This window comes from Cyanistes caeruleus, chromosome 5, assembly GCF_971803275.1.
Source record: "Cyanistes caeruleus chromosome 5, bCyaCae1.hap1.1, whole genome shotgun sequence".
Lineage (NCBI taxonomy): Eukaryota > Metazoa > Chordata > Aves > Passeriformes > Paridae > Cyanistes > Cyanistes caeruleus.
In genome coordinates this window covers 35,906,286-35,924,278 of record NC_141705.1, presented here as the reverse complement: position 1 = coordinate 35,924,278, position 17,993 = coordinate 35,906,286, and the positions used below count along the sequence as shown (strand labels likewise).

General features: G+C 37.4%; 1 long non-coding RNA gene across 3 annotated transcripts in view; it reads left to right on the top strand.

The window, feature by feature from the left end:
- Nucleotides 1-14,227, top strand: part of LOC111927918 (uncharacterized) — a 65,221-nt gene extending 50,994 nt beyond the window's left edge. The window contains exons 4-6 of one of the 3 annotated variants that reach the window (XR_002863827.2): nt 173-259; nt 12,172-12,283; nt 12,780-14,227. This is a non-coding gene — a long non-coding RNA (uncharacterized LOC111927918). Of the gene's footprint in view, nt 1-172; nt 260-3,174; nt 3,814-9,644; nt 10,501-12,171; nt 12,284-12,779 lie in introns of those variants that run through there. The other 2 variants (XR_002863826.2, XR_002863825.2) reach the window with 2 other exon arrangements.
- The last annotated feature ends 3,766 nt before the right edge of the window (nt 14,228-17,993 follow it).

Sequence of the window (17,993 nt, the reverse complement as noted above, 5' to 3'; positions counted from 1 at the left end):
TATGAGGAAAATAACATCAAGAATAAACATGCTGATTAATACACCTAATTCTAAGCCTATTATTTTCAGAATTGATTTAACTTTTCTGGTTACCACTTTATCTCTCTTGCTGTGGAGATCAATCTATGCAATTTTTCTCCTTTTATAGCTTTATTTTTCCTTCTTTGTCCAGCATTATCAAACTATGACACAAATTCAATTATGATGTTATGATGCCAAACCTGTGGTCCTGGCAAAGTGTATCATGCAGCATATCTAGGTAAGTGAATTAAAAAAACATCTGAGCAGGTATCTGGTGTGTGTCACTGCTCATTCTTCCATAATAAACTATGTTCTTCTTCTCATTCATTTGTCAATCACTGTAACTAAAGATTATTATATGCTGTATGTACGTGACACCAGCAATTTGCAAAGTCTGTTGGCAAGAAAATCAGGTTAGAATGACAGAGTGAGAAATTAAGCAGAAGTCTGATGTAATTAGCTATAACAATCAGTGCTCTAATTTCTGATTTATTGTTTCCTGTTTTCCTGCTGCTTTCAGTCCATGCATACTGTATGTGTTCATATGGGTCAAACAATTGTCTTATCAGTCCTGCTGAACCAAGAGGTCAGAGTTAACAATATTTATTTAAACATGCAGGATGCTTCCCACTGCAATTAGGAAATAACTATTACTAATAGATCTTTGGTGCTATTTCCTCATTTATAAGACTTTGGGAACAGGGAATTCAGATTCAGTCTTCTTCATAGATATTTCTTGCAGACAGATTTACTTGACTAGTAGCATTTTGGTTCGTTAAACTGACCACACTGAATTCCACCAAGTGAAAATCTGACAACAAAATATAAATTTCAAATGTTTGCACATAAATATATCTATTCAATAACAATGGGCATGTGGCATTATATAATGCCAGATCTTCGGCAGAAAAAAAAAAAGAAAAAAAGCAAATCTATCCAAGTCTTGGTCCCTCTGAAATCAGTGAGAGCTTTGCTGCTGTGATGGGATCACAACTTGGCCCTATAAATTTGTTCTGGATGCCTTTTTCAACTTGTACAGAATTCAAGGGTTTTGGATGAGCAATCCCTTTTCATAATCCAGAACTGAGCATAATTTACTCTTACACAGTTCTTGCAATTCCAGTGGGAATTCACATGACTGCTTGTTTTGATTGGAAATATACATAGTAAATTGTGCATCTCACATATTTGCTATATGTATTGAGCTCTTCAGTTAACAGATGCATCTTCATAAAAAGTGAGTCTAGGAGAGATGCTTAGAGGTCATGTAGTCTGGTCTCCAAAGTATTTCTAAAAATAAACTAGAACAAAAACATTCCTGACAGAAACTGGCCTAGTCTATTCTTTAAAAATTCCAGAAACAGAGATCCCACAACATTTTCATGTAATCTATTCCACAATCTACTCCAGTACTCTTTCTGAAATACAACAGTAGGAAAGTTCAAAACAAAATACTCTTGCTGCTGCAAATTAATCCAATTATTTTCCTTTCTATAGTAGACATGGGGAGTAATTTATTATTTGTAGTAATCTTCTACATTAATGTGTCATATTTCTTCTTAGTCTTTTTTTTCCTCTCTAAAATTATTAAATTTTAGCTCTTGTTACTTGAAATTCGCATTTACTTTACGTCTGATCATCTGTTTTGTTCTGTTCTGAGCCTTGTCCAATTTTGGCAGAGCAATTGCAGAACTTGGCGTTGTACGTACAGCTCTTGTGTTTATACTTCCCACTGTGGTACTGGTTAAGACACCTGTGACTCATGTGATACACTATAACATCCAGATCCTTTTCTTTAGGACTGCTATCTGGGCAAGACATTTCTCAGAGAGTATTTGTGAAGCTGATTGTTCCTACTTAAATATTTTATTTGCCTTGATTGAATTGCTTTCTATTTATTATAGCTTCTTTCTCCCATTTGTCTTCCTTATTTTGAATTCTAACCTTGTCCTCAAAAATGCTTACACTCCTCCCAGCTTGCTATCATATAAGAATTTAATAAACTTACTGCCTGTTGTGCTGCCCAGAGCATTAATGAAATGACTGCACAGTACCAGACTCCAGACAGATTCCAGTAGAACTCTTGCTGATACCGCCTTTCAACATATTGTTTTCCAGTCTCTTTCTCACCCATGTTACAGAGGTGTAAGGAAAGAAGTTAGTTTCCTGTTTGGTTGGGTATATGCAAGCCATAATTTATGCAAAGCATTAATATTTATGCTAAGCAGCATTGACTATTTAATAAGTGCAGATTGAAGTACATTATTTTTGACTGTTACTTTTCATTGGTTAATCTTTTAAGCACTTAGAAATAGATGCTTTGTTAGCTTCTCAAATGTCTGAAGTCAGTCTAGTTGATGTGGTTCTGTGGCTCTGCCTCTCCCCACTTTTAGAAATAAGCAGTATATTTCTCTTGGGTTTCTTTGGTGCTCCAGAACCTTGACCTCTGCAGATTCTCTAATTTCTAATGATTCTAATGATTTTTTTTAAGTTTGGTTCCCTTTTAGATATCTTAGTGAAGGCCTGTGTAACTCACTGAAGACTGGAGTTTAACCTTGTTGCTTTCAATGCTAATCACACAATTTGTAATCTCACATCACTATTTTTTTTTTTTAACCATGAATGAAAAGATCATTAAACATTTTTTCCATCTTGGCATTATCTAGCACTGTTTACTGTGGGTACTGTTGGCTTTTCATCGCCTGTTGACTACCAGGGTAATTTATTGCTTAGAAAATTTATTTTTTGAGGAAAGGATCCACCTGTTCAGGACCTCTGGGCAACATCCATAAGTGAGGGCCAATTCTGAAGTCATCTGCCCAAGGCACAGGACAGCGCTGGAAAAAGAGTCATGACTGCAGTATATAACAGCAGCAAATTTAGGATAGGGGTAGTATCAAGGAATTAGATTCTGTGAGGTTCTATAAGATTCAGTGAAATCTTCTGCCTATAAAGTTGTGTGACATTACCAAAGGGTGCTTGAGAATGGAGGGAAAAGGAGGGATGAAGGTGAACAATATAAATGCGATAAATATCAGATATTTAGAATGCTTATATTATTTTCAGGAAATGTCACACAATCCCTTCCCATTTCCCACCCTCTTGAAAGTTAAGAGAAGTGTGAAGTTTTTCTCAGGAAACTTTTGCTTTCAGGATGGATACCAGTCCATGGAGCAGTTGTGTTTGGTAGCTGGCAGCACATGTTCATGAGATTTCTACAGACACCTTGAATGATGGTGGATTGTCTTGTCTGTATGCCCATGCCCATCCCTGGGCTGAGATGTGAGCACTGGCAGTGGCCTGAACCTCAGAGAGTTCAGGATACCCACAGGAGGAAAGAGGGAACTGCTGTGCCTTCCCATCTGTACAGTGAAGGAGGCAAGGCTCCAAAGCATGAGAGACTCACACTTTAATGTTTGACATATAATGGCAAACTAAAGCAGGGCTTAAACTTCTTCTTTTGCCTGTTCTAATGGGCACTGTCTCTGAGCATTTTTGTTTGCTTTTGAAGTTTCTACTTGTTTCTGATTTACTGTTACTACTTATAACGATTATGATTTTGGAAAGTTTTCTTATTGGTGTTATTTTTCTTGCATATCATAGCACTTTATAAACAGGAAGAGCCTAATTCATTTCTATTCACATGTCAAAGTTTGGGTAGAAAGCAACAGCACAACTGGAACTTTCTTCTCTAATGTATGTGTGTAAAATATCACTGTGTCACTTTGCTGGCAATGATTCAAGGATACGGGAAAATAAAAAGTTCCTGGGATCACAAAATAAACCACTGTAAGAGTCAATTTACTGCTGAAGGATTTGTATTTCTTGTATTTACAAATTAACATCTTCACCAAATGTTCAGCTAGCATGAACCACTATAGTTTCCCACAAGCCAATTTATACCACCTTACAGTAGATGAAGGTAGCTGTAGGATATCATAAAAACAAAAGACACACTGATTAAAAGTTTGTGGCTGATAATCATTTTCCAGATTACAATTGCAGGAAAATATGAACCCAACAGCATTACAGTCCGTAACCGTCCTAGTACTTATATCTACTAGATTTCAGTAGACCAGTTTTTCTAATTTTTTCCCCTCAAAGTAATTCATCTCATTTATGTGCTTCCAGATATTGATGCTAATTTTCTTTGTCAGTTAATTTGAGGGTAGAAAATACAACTTGGGCTCAGTCCTCCTCGTTTGATAATTTAATACCAATATTATTTAGGTTATTAGTTTTACTGGTAAATCAAGAAGCAAGTCGCCGGAATACAGCTGTGACCCCAGGGCAGGAACTTTCTGCCGGCTGTCACCTTCTGACAGTTTGGGCTGTTAATTACCTCCAACAGTTGGAGCACAAGCACCTGTGTCTGCCAGCTGGCAGCCTCTGCCTCACTGTGACTGGCAGCCTGAGATTTAAAACCTGTAACAAAAGGCTGTTATGTAAACAGTTTATTGTATAATACACAATGGCAGCAGTAGACCCACATTGGGAATCAAAGGTTCTCTCTGCATTCATGACTTGTTAGGGCTGGAAAGGATGCAGGATCCTGCCTGCCTCCTTCCACCAGAGGACAAAAGTCTAAAGTGAAGCAGCCTGAGCTGAGGCTTCTCAGACTCTGCACACTGGGATCTAAGTGTCTGAATTGTTTTGGTACTGTTGAACTGTACTAATTACTTTAACATGTGGGAATAAAAGACTTTAATTGCCTGGTGACACACCAGTCACCAGCCCAGAGAAACTGCAAAAATCATCTCTGAGGTTTCCTTCTCAGAAAACAAATGCAGACTTCACAAGTGCACTCTCAGGTCCTCTCATCTAAGGACTCATTCCCTGAAGTGGCACAGATGTCCCCTGCAGCTTTAGCTGCTCTGTATCTGGAAAAGAGCTCATGAGTGCACTTCTGAAGGAGCAGTGTCACCATGCTGTATATAAAACTTGAGCTGCTTAGAGGTGCAAGAAGCAGGTTCCTTATTCCAAGTTCATGAAAGGATCTCTTTATAGTCATAATGGCTCAAAGCACGCAGCTAAAGCAGTGTTGGAGCCAGACAATGAGATATCCCCAAAATGTGGCTTGCAATTCGGCTTCTGAAAGTTATTTCATGCCTTTTTTAAGTTTAAGTTTAGAAAACAGGATCACTCAGAGGAAGGTACCCAAACCACCTTGTTAGCTTCAGCTGAGTAGTTAGAGATCTTATAGAGGGGCAGAACTGCATTGCCATCCATCCCAAACCTAAGAAGATTCAAGTCCCCATCTCATTTGTCTGGAGAGCTGCTTGATAATTTGCAGGTGAGCTTTGGCCACCAGAGATCTAGAATTGTAGAAGTGATGAAACCAAACAAGAGCAAGAAGGAGCCCAGCTATGGGTCAGAATGAGGTGTTCTGGATCATATTGTTATTCTCTGTAATGTTCAAGTATTTTATGTGCTGGCTGCTTGGTGAAATAAGCACAGTGTTTCTGTAACAGAAATTTGTGGAACTTTAAAGACCTCAGATAACAACAAAATCATGACTTATCTCCCAGTTTCCAAATTTATGTGCATATAAATTTGAATTCCATAAATGTATGGAAGGAATATTCCCTACTATTATGTTTGCAATTCAGTATAAGTATCTTCTGCTATCTCTCTATCATGCTTAGGAAAGGCCATTAATGCCGATGGTAAGCAAAATTTTTCTTGGGGCCTTTAAATGGTATCATCAGAACAGAAGAAATAATTCTTTAAGGATCAAGTGGAGCAGTAAGCTTTCTTTTCAGGATTTGAAATAAGTGAAAAAGACACTTGTAACTAAATTATTTTAGTGGAAACTTTTCTAGGTGATCATTATAGAGCATTCTTTTCCTCTCTCTCTTACTAGGTTTTACTCAGAATAAAAATAAATCAATCATATCTTGATTTAAATATTATTTCTTACATTGAAATAAAATTTCACATCAGTGGTACACTTTCCATAGATGTCACAATGTTGTTTATTAAATTTATTCTAAGAAACACTGAAGTTTATGTCCTTTGAAATAACTCCTAGAGGAAAGGAAGAACTCTTAGAGAAAAAAGCTACTATAAACCAGCAATTTGTGCAGTAGAAGTGAGCCTGGATTCCCTTATGTAGATAGAGTTCTCAGTATTTTCAAGTATTTCACCTACCTCATCTATTAGATAGACTGGAGTACAGAATTTGCATTTCAATATATTTCAGATCAGACATGGAAACACTCTACCTCCTCCATCCCTTGCAGACAAAAGGAAGTTGGAACCAGCATCAAACTGTTTAGTAAAAAAGGAAGATAATTATCAGTTTAACAAAAATTAACAATAGCAGCCCAAGCCCCACCCATCTGGTCTGCTGACATCCAAGAAAGTCTAAGACTCCCAGGACAGAGGTGCCCACAACATTTTCAGAAAGGAAACATCTGGGAATGGCTTCTATATCACTATGGAGAACGCAATTTCATTCCTATACTTGCAATTTGTGTCTTCCTGACAGTTATTTCAAAGCTACAAGCTTCATGAGGTTTAATCTCACAGCATCCATTTAGAGCAAATGGCTGAGGTAGGATGTACCAAACTGTGGTTTTGACTACAATGGAACTTCCCAGCATTTACTCCAGTACAAAGAGAAGCAAAGTTTGACCCAGTGACTTCACACAGGCATAACACTGGGAGGAGTCCTAAAATGTGTATGCATTCTGAAATTTGAAATTTAATGTAAAAGAAAGAGTAATTTTAAATCATTTTTTTTGATGAGTTATACATAAGAAAATGTAATTTTTTAAATTTTTTATAAATTCTCTTTACATTGCTATTGAAAGATGCTTTGAAAACAATGCACAGAAATGAAGTCAATTGCTAACTTAAAGAAAACCTGCCTTCAAGACTGGCAGAGCTAAAGAAACGTCCATTTCTTTGCATTTTCCTCTCTAAAGTAGTGGCAAACCTTTCAACAGTTCCCATTCCTGCAGGCAATTCCCCTCTCATGGTTAACTGCTTCACTGCTGGCCCAGCAGTCACATCTGCCCTGTGTTGCCATATCACATTGGTGCTCCCTTGAAGCTGGGGAATTGCCAGCAAGAGATACCTGGTATCTATCACCAGCAGTCAAGCTATCAGACTGACTGGAGCAAAGCCATTTAAAAGTTATATTACAAAAATTTTCTGTGGTTTTCAAAGATCTGAAGCACCCTGACAGTACTGCATTTTTTTTTTCATTTAAATACACTATTATTTTATTTAGCAGTAAGAATAGAACAAGAATAAAAATATGTCAGCATGGCTCTTCTTGTTGTATTTGAAAATATTATTTAAAATATTTTCTAGAAAGTATGTTTTTCATCAAGTCTGTTATTTTCTATCCCTTTTATTTGTAATAATAATTTAAAATAATTTATTTTGCCTAAAGATTTTTTAAAGGTTCCCCTATCTTTTCCAAAATATATTTGATTTGATTTCTGCTAGAATGTTTACATGAGAAAACCTTTACTGTTACTTAGAATGTTTCACTGGAAAAATTCAAAGTACTTTATAATTATTTTTTCTTTTTTTTTCCTAAAATAACCATATATCTCAGTCTATTTCATAGATACAGAGCTGAGATTTTAAGTTGTTCTGATATTTGAGCTCTTTCAATTGCTTAAAATGTCAAGTTCCACATTTTCATTCACATTATATATTTTTCTTTGTGGGTTGTTTTTCTTGCTGATGGCACACACCCCTCCCCCATCCCTTCATTTTGGCCAGTGTTCTCGTCAGGTGAATCTTTTACCAGACTTTATACATTTGCTGCATTCCTGTTTCACGTTGATCCCAGTATATAGTTGATTTTCTGCCTGTGAGTGATCCTGCCTAACTCAGTTGCTTTGCCCTGCCAATGATGCAGAATTGTGAGTGCAGGAAGTCCATGTGTTCCTGGACACTCACTGTCCAAAGCTCAACATAATCTGTTGGGTGCCAGCCCTGCAGTGTGAATGAGCCTGGTGGTCTGATGATCCTGCCTTGACTGAAGACATAAAATTCTGTGCTTGAGGTTGGAGGAGATGTGGCCTGCGGGAGAGGGATACTTTATATTGCCCCTTTTTATTTTTAATGTGATTTCCAGTTCCATAGAGCAGAGGGAAATGAAGGAGGGAGAAGTTCAGGAGGAAGAGGCATTGCTCAGGCTTTCTTTGATCTGCTGTAGCTGAAGCTTTTCTGACCCAGGCAGACAGATCAAAGAAAGAAACCAGAATACAGAGCACTTGAGACATTTCATGACTGTAGAAAATACTGCCCCAAAAGTGCTTCTTTTTTAGTTTGAAAATATGCTTGCCTTACATATAAACTGTTGTGGCACTTATTACTAAAACCAGATGATCACAAACTATTGATTATTTTATACGCCTTTGTCAGGAAGGCATTAGCTATACAGTGCCTCAGATAAAAATCCTGTGACTGGTACATGAAGACTGCAATAAAACTAACAGAAACAAATGATAACATATTGTACATCTATTTTATTTCTTAATATGTCTTTGCTTAAAGAGATTCCAGTTTCAAATATTCAGTAATCCAGTTATTGGTAGAAGACTTTCATTGAACATTAGTAAATTTTAGCTCTCAGTAGTTTAGTGAGAGGCAGTAAACAACTGCTGTGTTGCCATCTTCAATCTGCGGTACAATCTCCGCTTTCCAGAGCAGAGATGTATCCCTGAGTAAGGACTAAATCCTGGTTTCAATATAAGCTATGTGCTGCATGCTTTATAGCCATAATTAGACCACCTTCTGCCCCAAAGATGCCTCTAAAAAGGGCTGATCCTTGTGATTAACTTCCCGTGCTGTGAGCAGTCAGTGATTGATCTCCGCTGGCTCTTCACAGGCCTTGTTGGGATTTCTCACAGTGCTTGCACATCAAGTGCAGGACATGCCTTCGGCACCAGCCCCAGCAACAACCCCTTTTGCTGAAAAGTCATAATATCCTTGTTTCTGTGCTTTTCTGGCTTTTCTTCCTTGCTGGAGCTGATGGGCGGCAGCAGAGAGGCCGAGACAGAGAGAAGGGTGCCATCTACTGAGGCACTCACATCCCCTCCTGCATCCCACAGCCTTTTCACGGAAACCTCTCAGCTGTGTGCCAAACTGGAAAGCTCATAAGACCAAAGTAAATCCATGAATTTGATTAAACTCATTAAAAGCCATTTCAGGAAGAGCTGCGTTTGTTCAAATTACAATGTTATTCCTTTTGCTGTGTCCTAAGTGAGAGTGAGCAGCTTTATGATGAACAGGGACATGGTGCAAAAGATCATTTTGGCACATGTGTTTTAAAATCATGAGAACTGGCTATTTACACTGCTAGAGTATGGGATAAATTGAATGGTAACTGTGTAGTCATTTCTGTTATTAACTCTGAATTTAAACTGTGTATTTTTATGGAATTGGATTTTCTATTAAGTCTTCGTTAAAATCGACTTCATACTGATAGTTATGCATCTATTATCATTTTATGGCCTGTGTGGGACTTCAAAACCATTATCTGAAAATAGATTACAGAATTATTTCTGCTAATACTTTTATCTGATACTACAAAATCCATCACTGTGGTATTTCATACAGCAATGGTCACAAATAAACAGCATATTTTTCTCTTGCAGGATCATCTTTGAACATTTTCTTCTAGTACTTCAATCGTTATGTTTATTTCAAAAGCCAGATCTGTATTTTGCAGAACAGACTCATTTCATTATCTGTTGGTATCTGTCTTCTTTAATGAGAAAAGGGCACTAAAGGCACAGGAGAGACAGAGCAAATACCTTCATATGTGACTGTGAGTAAATCACCGTCTGTGTGTAAGCCCAACACATGCTTTCTGTTCATAATCCACAGGGGAGTGTACTAATCATGCATTTTTACTGCAGCTCTATGTATCCAAACATTTGACCAGGTAAAATTATTGGAGATGTCAGGGAAAAAGATATATTTGCTGTTCTTACTTTCACCTCATCTTAGAACATAAACCCCTGTAAATAAAAGCTAATCTTGGCAAATCATGTAGAAAAAGTCAAAATCAAGTTGTCAAAGCAATAAACAGTCCAATACAGCTGACAGGTTTCTTTGTTACAAAATAATACACACGTCAGCTGTAAAAAAGATAGGCTGAGACCTAAATGTACTGGTTTTGAAACAAGTATGAAAAGTTCTTGTGCTTGGGAACCTATACAGCTGAGCCATGGCAAAGTACAATAGGAATTTTTTCTTTGTTTTTTTCCCCCTAAACATTTTTCATCAGCTTACCTTGATCTAAGAATTTATTGCAGTCTGATAGCTAAAGCAGAGAGGAGCACTGGCAGTTATTTCTACAGGCTTTGGAGGATTTTTAAAATTTTATCAGTGAATTACAATTGTGATTGAAAATGCTTTGTGCCTTTTTCATTGTTACCACCAGATTATGAAATAAATGTAGATTTTCAAGTGAAGATGTAAATGCCATGAGGGTTTGGTATCAATAAGAATTTATGGCATACCAAATTGTTCTCCTGTGTTTTTTGGATAGATTTTACAATCAACAGGTTAAGTTAACAAGAGCTGTGAACTGCTTCTGAAAGGTATTTATAAACAACAGTCAAATTTATGCATGCAAGGAAGATACAGAGAAGTTTGAATAACACTGTGGTCACACCTACAGTCTTCCTCCTCCCACTTACCGTTCACTGGTAGCATTTTATTTGCAGGATAGATAAATCTCTAACCAGGTATACAATTAATATTGAGTAATATTAAGCTTCCAAATAAAACAGAGCACTGCATCTGTTATCCAAAGGCTTCACACTTGTAAAAGAACTTTTCTTTTTAAATTTCTGATCTTCCTAGACTATTGTAATTTCTTTAATGCAGCTGAACAAGATTCAAAATATTTAAAGTCAGGTTCATGTTTCTGACAGATTCTTCAATTTAATTTAGAAGTGGTGTTTAGCTTAAGTTTTAGCTTAAGATATCATTACCTTTGATTTTGCCATAGGTGATTGAATACTGTATTTGGAAAAAGCGCTGAAGAAATATGAGTTGAGCATACCTGTTAACAATTTAAGTGGGTGCTTTTTATTTTTCATGCTACTTTTCTATTATTGTAATTTACAGAGTTTCTGAGCTCATAGAAGTGCTGTTGTGTCCCTGGAGTCCTGGAGACTGTCCTGGAGAGATATACAACAAAAAAAGTCCCTTTTTTTGTGTATGGAGAAATACACAACAAAAGGCAGTACCAATTCAATGCACCTTGTAATGATTTATTGCCTTTTTGTATTTTTTTAATGCTCCCTGCCCCAAAACTATGAAGAATCACCACAGATTTAATTGAGGTTATCTAGGCTGCCTCAAAAAAAAGATGCCAAGGTGCAATGGTCTTACCACTACCAAATGATATTTTTAATAAGTTGCTATAAATCTGTTGAAAAGCAGAAAATAATCAAGAAAATATTGCCTTCAAGTTTCCTAGATAAATGTGAGCAATATGCATGTGAACTTTGAAACCTATTGCATGCATGGAGTGCTATGAATCATGAACTCCAGTATTTTAACTCCAGCTTTTATATTCAGTCATTGTTTGGCTTGAGCAGAGAGTTGAGGCACTCCATACTTTAGTTTTTGTATATTTAAGAAAAGGGAGAGATGGCAAGAGTATACTTACCCACCTCCCCTTTTAAGGGATGATCAGTTAATGCTGCTATAACACTTTAAAGATATGCTTTCCAGAACTTAAATATGATTAGACATTTATACAGATAATAAAACATTCATACTTACCTACGATAAGATAGAAGGGATTTAAAATACTCAAGCTCCCTGGCATAACTAACTGCTTGAGATTAAAAGGGAATTTTTTTTCCCTACAGGCAGGTTATTACTTAGGGTATTACTTTTGGTGGTTGTGGGGTAGTTTGCATGTTACTTTGAAATATCACACTGCAATGGCTGGAACAAGATACTAGTTTAAACAAACTGCTGGCCTCAACAAGGATGCAGGTCTCACTCTTGTGTGTTTCTAGATCCTCACTGCCTGATGGAGATGAACCCTTTAGCTTGTGGGTACATCTTACTGATGCACAGCACATCTGTCCATGGCTACATCACATGGCAAAGGCACATCCCTTAGGTATTTCAGTTTTTCATGTTTTTTTCTTACAGAATTTAAAAGCTTGTGGTTCTGATTTGGTTCAGTGGACATCATTCCAATAAGAAAAGCCTTACTATCTAAAAACTCTCAAAGCAAGACAAGCTGCTTTGACGGAATCAGAAAGTAAGTAAATAAGCAATTCTGGTGACAGACTCGGGGTGGAGTCATCCCCACTGACAGAAAAAGAATAACTCTCCTCTAACCATTGCCCATCCATTTTTGTAAGCCAAATATATATGGGCTTACTAAGGAATAAGAACATTCCTTGAGAAATGCTATTTATAGCACCGTGTATTTTAAAATTTTTATTCTTTTTTTTTTTTTTTTTAATTTTACATCTCTTTGGCAGCAGTTTACATTTTTAAATACACACAACTACATGCAGTGTGTGTGTGGTATGTGTACATGTGTTTGGGCAATAACTAGATTAAATTTACACATGATTTTTTTTTTAAGCTTTCTTATCAGACAGCATGTCGCATTTAATTTTTATTCAGTTCATAGTTTCTCTTTTACTGCCTCGTTATATTCTGTAAATTCAATGGATATTTCTCTCTCCACCCTTTTCTTCCCTTTTGTTGTATGCTTTTTATATATAAAACCACACATACATATACAGAGAGAGGAAGAAATTGCTCTGGGGAAATCTTGAAGCCCTTTTCCTTTCCTAAACAGCAACAAGGGATTCACATTTATAAATAGGGAGCCAGGAGCCAGCAGACAGAACGCTAACACACAACATCAGTGAAGTTACACAGATAAATTTTTCAGTTCTTTTATCTAGTAAACATCCTAATGATCAACATCAAAGGCTGAAGTAAGAAGCCGTTCTCTTTTGTGCCAGATTGAGAAAGAGTGGGCTCTTTTACATCTCATTTGGGAGATATGAGGAGCCTTTGAATGGATCATTGCTTTTTATGGGTAGTAATGAGGTGAGAAGTATTCTAGTGTGTGGCACAGGCCTTCATTAAAAGCGTGAAGCAGAATGGCTTATGGTTAAAAGGAGTAATTTGTTCTAACATACTTGCTAAATTGTGCTGTAACCATGCCAGGTCACTGGACTACATTTTCCATAGGATTTCCGAATGCATTTGTGTGTAATTATTCTGCCTATACAGAGTTGAGGGGTTTTTCCAATGGCTTGTGCTAACTAGCTGACAACACTCATTCCTTTACTGGAAACTTCTCTAAATGCTGTATTTTAAGAGGTGTGGAGGAGCCCAGATTCTTTTGCTCGAGCCTATATTTCCTCAAAAAATTAGGAACCAGCACAACCACGTAAAAAGTGTAACTGATCCTCAGGTCTTACTAACATGACAAAAGGCCAGGGAGCCATCCCCACCGCCTTCTCCTTCAGTCTGGCAGGATTTTACCAGAGGTCCTTGGGAACGGAAGGACCTAGCTGCTGTACCATGCTGTCATTTGAGCAGCCTGCTTTCCCGAAGAACTGCTCAGCCACTTCTCATCACAGCCAAGAGGAGCTGGTCGTCACTTTGGGGAGTCAGCCACTTGTACTGAGCTGCTGCTGAGAAACACGCCAGTAATTGTGCAGGAGCACAGATACCACAATGTGCGAAGGCTTTTCCAAGTTCTCACTCCTGTCGTGCTTGAAAAGACTGGAAACTTCTACCTGGAGCACAGATTTCTGCCCAGGTAATTTTTTCAGAGGACAGAAAGGTATAACCCCTGGGAACTACACTCCTCAGCTGTGGAGGTCTGTAATGCATTACACCGAAAAAGGACAATAGAAGTCATTTTTCCAGCAAAACACTGGCAGCATCCAGAGCTAACCTCTAGGCATTAAACCCACACAACCCGCTGAGGACCCAGCTGGCAGCAGGATATGGAAGAGAATGGATGCTGCAGCTTTCTCATGGCATTGCACCACTTCTCTGCTCTCTCCATCATCCCAGCACCGACAGAGAAACCAGCTTTAGTCCTTGCCATGTCAAAAATGACCGTTCTGAGCTTCGAGGTAGCACAGGAGTAACAGCTGACCAGAGGAATTTTCTATAAGCTCCTTTAGATGGAAGTGCTAAGGGATTAAAATAAAAACCACAGAAATTATCTGGTTCCATTTGTGTCTTTTATAACAAACAAACAAACCAACCTCTGGAAAAATTCAATATTCTGAATATTCTTTTTTTTTTTTTTTCTGTCCCATTATAGGACAAATGTCAGTATCTAGAATAATAAAAATCCTACAAAAGTATTTTCATTAACTCAACCAAGTTTTTGTTTTGAATGCACATTGAAAAGAAATTATGAGATTTCAACTTTTTGCTCTAAGTCAGACAGGGAAAGTGTTTGAAATCTCAAAACAATCTCCTTCCTAGCTTTGAACTAAGGGGAAGGGACAGGACTGAGCCTGTATGTGTGTGTGCATGTGTGTTTGGCAGCAATTAAAATATGAGAGCGGTGCTTAGAGCCATATGCTTCCTCAGAAACTGATAAAAGTTGCATGTGTATGTAACTGATGAAGAATTTGCCCCATAATGTTAAGACAGCTAAATACAGTTGTTGCCTAAATCAGCTTACTATTTCTTTCTGTACAAGTCCAGAAATGCTAGTCCACTTTAACCCATTCATATGAATGAAAAAGTAGAGTTTTGTGAAGAATACATGAAATCAAGTCCTATGACAATTTGTCTCCTGAGCATCACACACTGAGAAACCTGAGAAACAGATGAATTGTTTTCTCCACATATTTTCTAACCATATTGTGAAACAGAAGGCATCGATGTTTAATGTTCATCAGTAAGTGCTGGAGTCATTCCTCATAATCCTATTCACAACATTTTGTTTAAAAATGTTAGTGACAATGATTTAAACTGCTTATTTTAATGATGTGAAAAAAAACTAGAATAAAACAGAGAAGTACAGTCTGCTTTAGTTAAACAGCCACTCCCATGAAAGTGATGTATACATATGATTGTGTGTATGTATACATGCAAGTATAGTGTATATATAAATTATTTCATATGTGTATATATTATTATATAATGTGTATACATTACGCTGCTTGAACAACAAAATACAGTCTTAGATTTTCCTATATGTTCTATTGTATTTCCTTGCTTTTTCAGGCACAGAGATTAAATGTCAAGAAAAAGATTGGGTAGTATGTCAATAGACATCTGGAGATTGTAAGAGTTCAGGCAGTGACTATATTTTCTCTTTGACTGCAAGTGAGGAAACTCATCTGGTTTCTTACAACAATGAGGTGAGCTCAGGTTGTTGTGAAGGTTTTTAAAGGATGCCTCAGACAAATGTCAGCTACTTGTTTATTGGGAAGGTCTGAATGTCCTGGCACTGAAAGACCTTTATGCCAGATTGACCATGAATGTGTATATCCACACATGCTAAAGTCAGGGTTATCAATAGAGATTGCTAATTGTCGTGTGCTGTGACTCACATGCTTTAACATCTGTTTTGGCACTGATGGCTTCTCTATGTTTTAAGTACTGTTTAAAATCAGATCTATGTTTTCTTGGACATCTTGGAATTTAGGTCTGCAAAGCCATCATTGACCACCTTGCAAACACCACAGAATTTGTTGCAACTACAAATTAAATGCACTTAAAACCAAAAGTGACTTGAACATAGTGTTACTTGGCTGCCAGTGTTGACTGATCTTCCCTTTTATCCAGCCTCATCTCCAGACTGGCTTTGTCACCACTTTTTCGAAGGAGTTTATTCTGTGAATAACTGCTGAATTGATAACTGCTTAAAAGGAGGAGAAAATAAAGATAAGCAAAATTAAATCACTTGAGACTATTTGGGAAACAGGAAGATTCAAAACTCCTTTGATGCAACTGCCAGAAGGTAGAATCCTAACCACAGTTTGAAGCCCTGGAGTCAGGTTTACTCATAGAAGATATGAAGATCTGGAAAATGTTGGTCTCAATCCTGCCTGGATCTTCCAAGACAGTATTAAGATTTCTTTTTTGCTACACAGAAACAAAGGTTTTTAAGTTTGTAAAGGCTCACATATTCTGATAATAGTACTGTAGGTGCTGCTATTAATGCCTTCTTTATTAGCAATTATTAAGAAAGCAGAATGAAAAACATTGTAAAAAGAGTAAGTCTTGCCCCGTGCCTCAGTTTCTCTTTACAGCATGTAAATCAGCAGATTTCTATGTCTGAGCTTCACAAAGTTCAAATGGCTTGGTTATTCAAACCCTTTATTAAGAGACAGAGTCTGAGAGGGATATGATTGTGTGTATAGACAGTTGTTTTGAGCAATAATGTCACAAATTACTCCAATTTTTTCTTGATTAATCTTGAGTCAAATTATTTTCAATCATTTGTTGAGATATTTCCTGCTTCATGAAACCTAGCAGCAATGATAAAAAAAACCCAAACGCATTATCAGAAGGGAAAAAGTTTTACAGTGAGACTTGTCTCTGTGCTGTTTTTAGGAATTGCTGTCAAGGTCCCATTATCCCTATTTATTCATGGAGCACCACAAAGAGGAACATATATGTATGCTATGTTTTTCTCAGACAGTTCCATTACAACCAAAATCCTGCTGCTTTCCTCCTGTTACATCTCCTGCTCACAACCTGGAACCAACCTATCATTCAGGAAGAAGGCAGGGGTACATCTCATTCTGCTAATTTCATGCAGAACTGGACTTCTAAATTATGTTACTTTTTTTTGCCCAATAGAACTTCCTCTAGAAGGCAATTGCATTTTTTTAAGGTGATGGATCACATACTTCAGTTGAAAGTCTTATTTACCTTCTTCCCATGTCTCCTGCCTTCAGACACAGGAAAAATCTTCAGCTGGCAGGCCAGGCTTTATTCAGGCTGTCCAGGGCTCCTTTTTTGGTTTTGGACCCCAATGCTGTGACAAGACTCCTTCATGCCTTGAGTAAACTTCCATGTGCTACCAGAATCTTTGATTTCCTCACCCACCTCTGAAAGGCTGTGTGCTGAAAAGCTCAGTTTGCCAGGAAAACTGTTTGCAAATACAACCAATTTAGTGAGTTTTGGATGAGAAGTTGCATTTCTTTCCCTCATCCACCATGCAGGTGCGTGGGGCAGATCACACCCAGGCTAAGGGCCTTGCAGGTGTGGAGTTACATTCACTCCAGTCCCCTGTTGCTATGTGATGTGCATTTATGAACTTGAAAGACCTGCTGAGATGGTAGGGAGAAAGGATAAGGGAACCACGACCAGAATGAGCACATCGGTGCTTTTAACTATAAAAAGGTTATCCCTATCCTAGTACTAAACTTTTCTATTGGAAATGATAAAATATTGTCTGGCATAAATAAATTCCATTCATCCCTTATGGAAAAAATGACAGTCTGTAAATCCTGTAAATAGGATGTTTCCCTAGTAAATTCAGGATTAAATCTAAGCCTGCTGCTGAGCACTCAGAGGTGCCAGAGGCTAGAGCTGGGCAGACAACTGACCTGACCACAGCAATTTTCCTCTTTTGCCTGCCTCAGGGTGAGATCTCAGCTCTTTGAATGGAAGCTGTGGGACAGGAAGTCTCCCTCAATTGTCTGAGATTAAAAATATATCTAAAGCAAACAAACCTTGGTGACTTTGCACATAGATAGTGCCGAAGTTTCACCAGTGTGTTATTCCTCTCATTAGAATCCCCAAATGGTGGAGTGCAATGAGAAAAATAAGTCATAGCACTAACTAAAAATGTGAAATGGAAACGTAGTTTCAACAAAAGGAAATAATTCAAAAGGGATAATTTTCCAAAATGATTGTTCAGTTACCAAGTACCAAAAAAAAAAAACAAAAAAAAAAACCAAAAAAAGTGGAGGTCAATTAAAAGGGAAATTATTGTTATTTTTTTTTTTAAGGTCTTT